This window comes from Colias croceus, chromosome 13, assembly GCF_905220415.1.
Source record: "Colias croceus chromosome 13, ilColCroc2.1".
NCBI classification, from domain to species: Eukaryota; Metazoa; Arthropoda; class Insecta; order Lepidoptera; family Pieridae; genus Colias; species Colias croceus.
In genome coordinates this window covers 8,854,317-8,864,034 of record NC_059549.1, presented here as the reverse complement: position 1 = coordinate 8,864,034, position 9,718 = coordinate 8,854,317, and the positions used below count along the sequence as shown (strand labels likewise).

Sequence of the window (9,718 nt, the reverse complement as noted above, 5' to 3'; positions counted from 1 at the left end):
CTAGGGGCTTCACGTTAGATTAGAGGTAATATACTTATAACTAGTATTATAATTCAATTGGCGTTTATTTCTTCTGAATTACATTATTTAATCTTAAAAAAAATAATATGTACTTATAATAAATAAAATATCAGATAAGATAATCATCAATTAATTATTCATGTTGTAAAATTTTAATTTTAATTGTAAAATACATGTAAATGAATTTGATTAGGTATCAACATCATTTGCCTATAAATCAATCGTTACAATCAAATCTAAATCGGTTCATAGAAAAAATATGTAACGTATTCTTGTTAATAATAAATAATGAAGCTAATACACCACAAAATAGATATTTCCCGTAAATTCCACTCGCTCTAACAGATATTGTCATTGGCTTCTCATTACGAGCAGGACAAATGGGCCATGTTTCGGCCAATTAACTAGATATATTTGTATCATTTATTTTGTGGACAAATCAAACTGGGATTGATGTCAAAGCACTCCGCTTTATTGGTGTAATAAAAATGATAGTTCTGGAAAATTCTATGTAATTATTATAGCCGGAAATAAATGGGTGGTGTGATTTTTCGCGAATTTGGATTGGGATCAGGTTAACTGTACCTCTATGTCCAAATGTAACTAGATAACTGTAATCAATGAAAAATAATAAAGTAAGTAATAGGTACATAATACAGGGTGTCTCAAAATAAAGTTTATATTTTGTGGATGAATAAAAAAAAAAGTAAGCGGTGTATTGAAAAAATGTTTATTAATTATTAAAGTACATAATATGGGAATTTATTTCTTAAAAATAATATCGTCCAAATGCGTCCATTGCGTTCACGGCACTCATTTAATCGAAACAGTAAAATTACAGTATTTATGACAGCTCGGCAGGTAGACACAGTGATGGCTGCCATTTCGTTCTGGATATTTTCTTTTAAATGCTCTAGAGAAGTTGGTTTGTTGGCATACACTTTAGATTTAAGATACCCAGATACCACTTTAGATTAAGATTATAAGGACAGTCGATAGATGTTACGGAATTCTGTTTCAACTTTTTGTTCAGTTCCTGTCAGCAAAAAAACCCTTAATGATTATTTCAACCCGTTATCAACTTAAACGTAATAAAAAAAGTTACTAAATTGTTTCACAGTTTTTTCTTAACTCATTTTAAATATCGTACCCTTCAGGAAATCCAGAAAGTTCAGCAACGCCCTCGAATACAAAATCAGTTTTAATTTTAACTGACTGTCCCTTGATTGAAAGCTTCGCAACTTCGCTCACCTTGTTAAACCCTTAAGTAAAACAATTAAAATTTTAACCAGCATTGAATAAAAGAAACGATATTGAGTTTGCAACTTTTCTACCGTCAAATTGCTGCGGTAATCTTCATCAGATTTATTATTTTAGCGAGCTACTGTTTTAAAAGTGAAATTCGGCAAATTGTTTAAGTATTTAAGGTTTATTGGATGATTTATAGATGGATCGTGTGATTTTTTGAATGAAGAACTAATAAAAAAATTAAATAATAATAGAAATTTGGTTATATCTGCATATGCATAAAACACAATGGGAACAGATCTTTTATTTTAAAACAAAAATCACTAATTACACTATACCTACTTAGTCATTGTTAGTTCATTTTTCATGTTTTAATATGTATGATATCTTAAATACATATTAACGACTAATAATTAATTGTATCACTTGCAAGTTTTAAATTGCATTTATATACAAAATATATCCTACAGGTAACATGATTATTTCCTACTGTTCCAGATATCTCACTTCCTTATTACAAAGAAACACGAAATCCTTTCATTACGTTTAATAATTTTATTTCACACACACTTTCAAGTGCTCTATTTATTTTAAGATAGATTTAAGTAAGAATTAAGTTTAATAAAAATTACAAATAGTGTTCCAAATCACTGCTACAAAAATTGCAGTATCAATTAATTCGCAACGTAAAACAGATATCTAACTTAGATATATCGAATATTTATGATTAAGAGCGCTTATTCAATTTAACGCAAGTCAAAATCTCCGCGATCTATTACGATAGATCGCGGCTTGCGCTATCCTTTTACTATGAAAAGCATAGGTCCACAGGAGAGCGCCGAGCAACATGTCCTCTCTCTGGGAAGGCTCGCTGCCGACTGATTTTAATCGGGTCGCGCGCTGTGTTTTATAGTACTTTAAAAAAAATTGTAGAAAAATAATAGAGGTACCTTAGTTGATTTTTTAAATTTAATCTTATAAGTAAGACGTTCTTTTATTGCAATATGTATAAATTATATTCAACTAAGTCAAATATCTTGGTGAAAATAATCATTTTGTCGACTATAATTTCTAAAAAAATTCACATTGTTCGGATTTTAATTTCGTAAGTTAGGAGTCCAAAATAAAAAAATCTTTTAACTAACTATTTTAATAAGGATTTTTGCAGTTTGTTAAAAAAAATGTGTGTTAGATCTGTCAGCAATTTCAGATATTTTTAGCTTCGAAATTGACACTAAAAGTGAAATCAAGTAATCATCGGCTCAGTTATCTTGATGGTATTCACAAATACTGTATTAATTGAAAAAAACTCTTAACTAACTATATAAACAATAAAATTTCCTAAAATTATTAGTAATTCATATGTTTGTAAGATAAGTGGTTGATGGACAATCTGGTTTGAAAAATCACATATTTGAGCCAAACAGCGCACGGACCGCGTACACGGCTCGTAGAAATTGAAGTTAGCCACAAAATATATTACAATTAACTCGTATTTGAATCTATATTCGTAAAAAAAATAGTTTTCATTTTTAATAACCTATTTAGATATAGATATAAAGAGTATAAACATATTCCATTTCACTCCATGCATCCAACCACCATCTCTATATGAAAATCAACCTCCTACAAACGTTCCCTTACTTATTCACATTTCCTCTAAATAAATATGTAGATTAGTCGTTCGTTCCTCTGAAAGGTGAGGAGTAAGGTCTCCTGAGGGCTTCCTCTTATTGCAGAGAGTTTTTCCATGAAATCACTGCCTTTTTGTCCCTCTGCTTTTAAATTGTACCCAAGAAACAATAGGGTCACGTCACGTTTTATTCTCTGACTGTTACACGGTTGTGTGATATATGGCGATTGCGAAGTAATTTTAGCGATACCTAATTATTCATTGTAGACGTTTTAGAAAGCTCTACTAATACATTAAAATATGATAGCAGAGCGGTTTTCGACAGTAGCTTTAAGGAAGAGTGACTCTTTTGAAGTTAGGCACTTAGTTTTTGGGCTAATAGGTATTGGTATTTTAAATATTTAGCCTACATCAAACATGCGTGCATTCTACAATATGAAAAGAAAGGGTATAACGTTCTGTATACTTTGCATACAATTGTACACATTAAAGCATCTATTAAAAATAATGTTTTCATTATATTGCAAAATTCCTATATAACAAACAAAAGTGATGCTCGTAGTTACGCGTCGGTGTAACAGGCGGCCGGTTTTTGTTCGATATGCATATTTCGGAATAAAATTCTGATGAACCCTTATTGGCGTCATGGACCGACGCTGTGTTGTTTCCGTGTTGTATTTCCGCTTTTCATACATTCCTACTGACGTCATAGCGAATATTCTAGAAAAGGGCAACTGGATATACCTATACGTTTTTGAACATTTTTTTGTCCAATTTTTTTGGGATATATGTGTGTGAGTGAATTAAATTAATCCTCTATTATGTACCGTCTTTGAAAGGAGACGTTAATTCATGCATTAAATTACTTATTTTAATTACAATTTAAATAATATCAAGAATTACCAAATAAGTCCCAGAATCGAAATATTAATTTGGATAACCGCTGCTTGGAAATAGTTCTAGAGGTAATTTCAAAGATAATTTAACGATATTTTCTCAAGCCCTATTTAGTTATGATAATATTTACATCTGTGATTGATTTAATTATTTATGGGGTATTGCTTATTGATTTACATGATTAACGAAATATTTATAATTATTATATCGCAATAATTTATTATAATATATTTTTTATTGTGGTAATTAGATCCATGGAAGAACAGTGATTAAATAGTGATTTAAATTATCATCAGTTTATTCTTTAATTGTCTACTAATATTATAAAGCTGAAAAGTTTGTTTGTTTGTATTTTTGATTGAATGCCCTAATCTTAGGAACTACTGGTCCAGTTTAAAAAAAATATTTCGGTGTTAGATAGCCCATTTAACGAGAAAGGTTATTAGGCTATATAAGACCAACAGGAGTGGAGCAATGCGGGTAATACCGTGGGGCACAGCTAGTGCTATAATATCAGTGATAAACATTATTTTATATATTCATATATTAATTAACACATACTACACTAAATATTCCATCTCTATATTAATTGTACCAACTACATTCTTCAAGTCGAACCTAACTAAATGAAAACAGAGGCTCTTACTGAGCTTTTCAAATTATTCCTCTACTAAACCGCATTGTGCCTCAACAGAAGACTACCTACGTGAAGTATTCATATTAATAGCTCTACTGAGCGGGTTATCTCGTTCACGGTTCATTGGGTTCGGGAAATCGCTGCATTACGAACGTCTGGGCGCATGGAATGTATTGCGTAATGTGATTATATTTCCGAACGCAGTCGAGTGTTCCGGTATGTGAAGAGTGGTTAGGTGGATCGAGGTTTTTGTAGAAATATTTATAGATTTGTGAGATACAATTTGCGAGATACAATTAATTTATTCAACTGTTAAAATATTGTGTTTGAAACTTTGTTTTAAAATCACTCGCTGCATTTTAAGATACATTAGGATCTATTCGCGGATATTAGGATCGCGGGATTAAATAGGAAAATTCTCAAAAGTTAATATTTCCTTCAATCTCAACTTTAAGACACTTTAACATAAAGGAAATAAAAACATTGACCAGATTATACTGTCCATTTCAACCCTGATATTTCCTTGCCAACAACGTTTTTTTTTTTTTTTGTAAAGGCACCCACCCGCCATCACAGGGTGTTCGCGCCACCTCTGGAATATTAGACATTATTTTCATTTTTTTTAAATTTATTTACAAACACAATTTATAGCCACATATGCCAACAACGTTGGAAATATTAAAGCCTATTCAATATTACAGTATTATTTCTAATAGCATTCTCAAGAACAAATCTATAATCTTGTTTATCAGGGGAAAGCAACAGTAAATTCCAAAATTGCTGTATTGCATTTTAATCAATACCACTAAGCTCTCCATTTTATGGTAACTTTATCGAAGCCTATACTATTAGTCAAGCAAAAAACAGCCATAAAACGAGAGTGTATGGTTCAAATTCAACTGTGCAATAAGACATAACAATCAGTTTTCACGGCAAAATGTGGTAGATTTGTTATATTTAGAACGAGGTAGGAGATATTTCCTCGTGTAGCTTTTATTGGATCAAATTGATAATTTTAATGTTTCTCTATAAATTGATTTGTTATTGTAATGTTTACTATTAGTGCCTTTTAAATTATAAATATGTTAACAATATTTAGTATATGTTATAAAATTCAAGTATGAGGAAATTATAATTATATTTTGGGGTATAAAAGTTAATATGTAAAGGTGGAAAAAGTATGGAAATAAATCAATTTCTATCTCAAATCTTACTCATCACGTAGACCACATTATATTCCTTATAATCGAATAGCATCATTAGGAGAGTAATTTACATACACAATGGTATCTATTTAACGGCCCCTGTACATGACCGTACATCAATTTAGCCGTGCCGACTGCAAGCGCTCTAATTCTGTTACAGGGACGGAAAATCGACGCCTATTTGCAATTGAGAGGACTTTTAAACGGAGTGACAGTATTTTACGGGCTTTTTCAAAGGTTTCTAATAAAAGGGCATGTGTCATAAGATCTTCAGCTGTTAACATGTATTGTATAGGTTGAATTGGAAGTGATATGCAGGAAAACTTTGCGATTTATATGATTTGTCTATAGGATTCTTCTCTCGTTACCTTGGCAGAGCAATATAGGTAAGTAGGGTGGAACATAATATTATGTTAAGTGGCCACCACCGCTTGTAAAGACTGCTCGTGACAAATGTTAAACTTCTTTGGCGAGATCCAAAGATACCAAAATCGTCGCCTTACTCCATGACGTGATAGTATAGCCATGACGCGACCTTGAAATTTTACTCTCAACACGCCTAAACAAGTTTCACTTCAAAAATAGAGAACATAATATTTGAGGAAAATTTTAATTTAACTAGTTTTAATAAAGATTTTGTATGATACATTTGGCTCTAATCCGAAATCAAATAATAATTAGAGTGTATAGTGGAGTTATTTGCGCAATGGTTGACTTTGGAAAAATAAAAAAACTTATTTACACATTTTATGTAGAGAATAGAATACATTTGGACATTTGGACAATTGTGGATCGGTTGAGGATTTTCTATTTAGACTGGGTGAAATCAAATATTTGTATGTAAATAACAAACATAAGTACTTTGTACCGTATTTTTATAATGTAAAGGTTTGCTTTAGATCGTTATTTCATATACCTAGGTAAAGGTTAGAGGAATTTTAAAAGTTTCGGTGAACTTTTAAAATTCCTTTAACTAATAATACAAATAGCTACATCTAAACTTCTATTATCCAAAAAATAAATGATTCTGTTTTTTTTTTTTGATACCTAACCTTTATTTCACGTTACCTACCTACCTATGATTTACGTAGGCAATAAACTTATCAGTATCTACTTACTATATAAAAGTAAATGTAAAACAGTAACAATACTTTTGCATTATAACACACCTTACTTTTTATCAAACGTCCTCAACGTATAATAAAAGGTATATTTCTACGCGTAGCCATGATATCCAACGAGGGCTCGCTGCGTAGACTCAGTTGTAATAAAAGTTTTTTCCCAAATTTAACGGACCATTGCTCGAACGTGTTACGATGTTGACGATAGAAATGTCCCAGTACATAAATAAACTTGTATTCCGAACCGAAGGAAAATAAAGAAAACTTAGATTCGTGTTTTCGCTAAAAGGTCTCGCCTCTTTTCAGGCAATAAAATATTTGTGGAAAACATGAAAATAAATATTTAGGTAAAACGAATTTGTATGGCACAGTATGATTTAGTGGCGTGCAGCGTGAAACATTATTTTACGTAATAGTTTCCGATTTAAAAAGTGAGAAAGTCGTTACGTAGAAATTGTTTGAGATTACAAATTTTATATTGATAAGTTCTGAAAAAAAGTTTTGTAAAATGTTATTTGGGTATTGTAATTTGTAGCTACTCATATTTCAAGAAACACTTTCGTATTTTTTATGTGAAACTGATGTTAACTGTAAAATGAAGAACTCATTTTGATAAAACTATCTCGTGACTAAATTATACAAAAAACTCAAAAAAATTACTGGATAAATTAATGACAGATTTGTAGAAACCACCTATCTTTATCTTTATCGCTCCTACAGGAATCACTCTAAAAAACACCCCATTGTTTTCATTTCATTAGCCGAGAAATCCGCACTATAAGCCCTCAAAGAAAAAACATAACTCTCATTTATCAGACCGATTTCCCTATTTAGATAATAGTCTATATAATATAAATCTAGATTAGTTGCTAGCTTTTCTGCGAAACTCTATTAGGAGTTTGATTGCAATCGCATAGCTTTCCTTTCAAAGTTAAGGGAATTAAATTGCCGGGTTAAAAGTATTTTATGATATTTAATTTATATTATTGTTCCCGTAACTCCTCGAGAAGCCCTCAGCTAATTCCTTTGGGCTTTTTCTTTAACTTCTTGCCAAGAGTGACAGGTTTTATTCATCTCAGCAACCACGGATCTTTTCCAAGAAAGAGGTCTTTCCTTTTGCAGCCATTTGGCAGGTTTGAATCTAAAGCCGTTTTTGCTCTAAACTCCGGCCTGATTAGGCAGCGTCCTATAAAGTTATTTTATTTCAGTATTCAAATATTGGTAGGTATATAGATTGCATTGCCTCATATGTATTGAAATAAAAAATATAGCCCGAGATTGTATTTCAATTATAAATCATGATAGTTGGATACTGAGAGAATAATTGTGAAGAATTGTTCGATACTATTAATTTATTTACAAAGCGAACAAGAACTTCACGTTTCATAATATAATAATATATCTACGCCCGAAACTCTGCGCTTCACTGCTAATCCCCAAAAATAAAATTCTATTTCCGCATTGTCCACCAAACAATTCATGAATTCATCTGCGTGGGAGAGATTTAAAAAATAAAAAACTAAAAATAAAATAAAGCTATTGTTTTTATTAAAAGACATAAAATTATAATTATTATTTCTAACTTCTTAACTACCTTGTAGGCTTTTACTAATAAATGCCATTCCTTACAACGTGTTCGTAGTATTTTTTTTCCAAATTGAGTTATAAGAATATCAGAGGTGTTTTAATAATATAATATCGTTGTAAGAAAGTTTAATTCTATATTTAACGCTTACGCTATCCTTATATTTATTACGTATACGACATTCGCATGATAACGTTTCGAGGGTTCGATATAATAATAGTTATCGGCTGATCCGCGGATCATTTAATTTTATAACGCTAAGTCGTTTGGATAAACTGGATTTAGATTGCGATTTCGGTTATTGTTGTGATTTTGTTGTACAATTTTTAAAGACTAATCCATAGGCATTATGGAAAATCTGTTGGAATTTATATAGATATATAGATTTAAAATCTTAAGAGATTAGACAGAGTTTTATAGCTACTTAGTATGTTAAAACATTGCAACAAAACTTTCTTAATGATTGCACTAATCGCTTCTTTGTTTCACTCTCATTTATTTAAAAAAATATGAATCAGAAAGAGACAGTAAGTATAGTTATTAAATTATTACATGCATAAGTTACTAGGTCAATTTTATCACCTTATGTTTTAAGAACTGCATAAAAAAACGCATGTTGAACTGCTTTTAAAAGACTCAGATATCGTTTCCGTGGTGTAGCGGTTATCACATCTGCCTAACACGCAGAAGGCCCCCGGTTCGATCCCGGGCGGAAACAATTTTTTTTACCTTTCCCTTATCAGTACGTGAACACTCACTACTTAGCTTAACAATATGCTTATCTTGTGAAGACTTCCTTTATTTCACCGCAAAAACATTAATTGTACTAAATATATATGTACATCGTAATTTAAAAAAAATGTAGTTTAAAAGAAACTTAAATTATTAAAAAAAATATTTTATATTTTATAGGTATTCAATAGCCACTTAGTTCACAAATCAATCACAGAACTTATTAATATTAATTTCGATACGTTAACTTCCACAATATCTCTGTTTGAATGTAGAGTCCGAAGATTACCGTTCAACATTATAAAAAATAAAAAATTGGCAAATTTTATCATAATTCATTCGTAAATAAACATCGCTTTTCCCCATCATTGACTTGGTTCCATCTAAATAATTATGCTCTCCATTGAACCGTGTTCAGTGTAAAAGGAAATAAAAAAGTTCTCGTATAATTTTGTACGCCTGAAGCGAAATTATTCCCCGATACATTGAAAGTTGAAACTTTACGAAACTCTTTCGATTGTTCCCTTGAGACTGATATTGCGAGACAGAATTGCCAGAATCTTTGAATGGATAAGTTTGTTTTATTAATAACGTCTAGATTAACCATAGATTAAATAAAGTGTTCGGATTACACTGTGT

General features: G+C 30.9%; 1 non-coding gene across 1 annotated transcript; it reads left to right on the top strand.

The window, feature by feature from the left end:
- The first annotated feature begins 8,992 nt into the window (after nt 1-8,992).
- Trnav-aac lies at nt 8,993-9,065 on the top strand. Its single transcript has one exon. It is a non-coding gene; the product is annotated as a tRNA-Val (tRNA).
- Nucleotides 9,066-9,718: the final 653 nt, after the last annotated feature.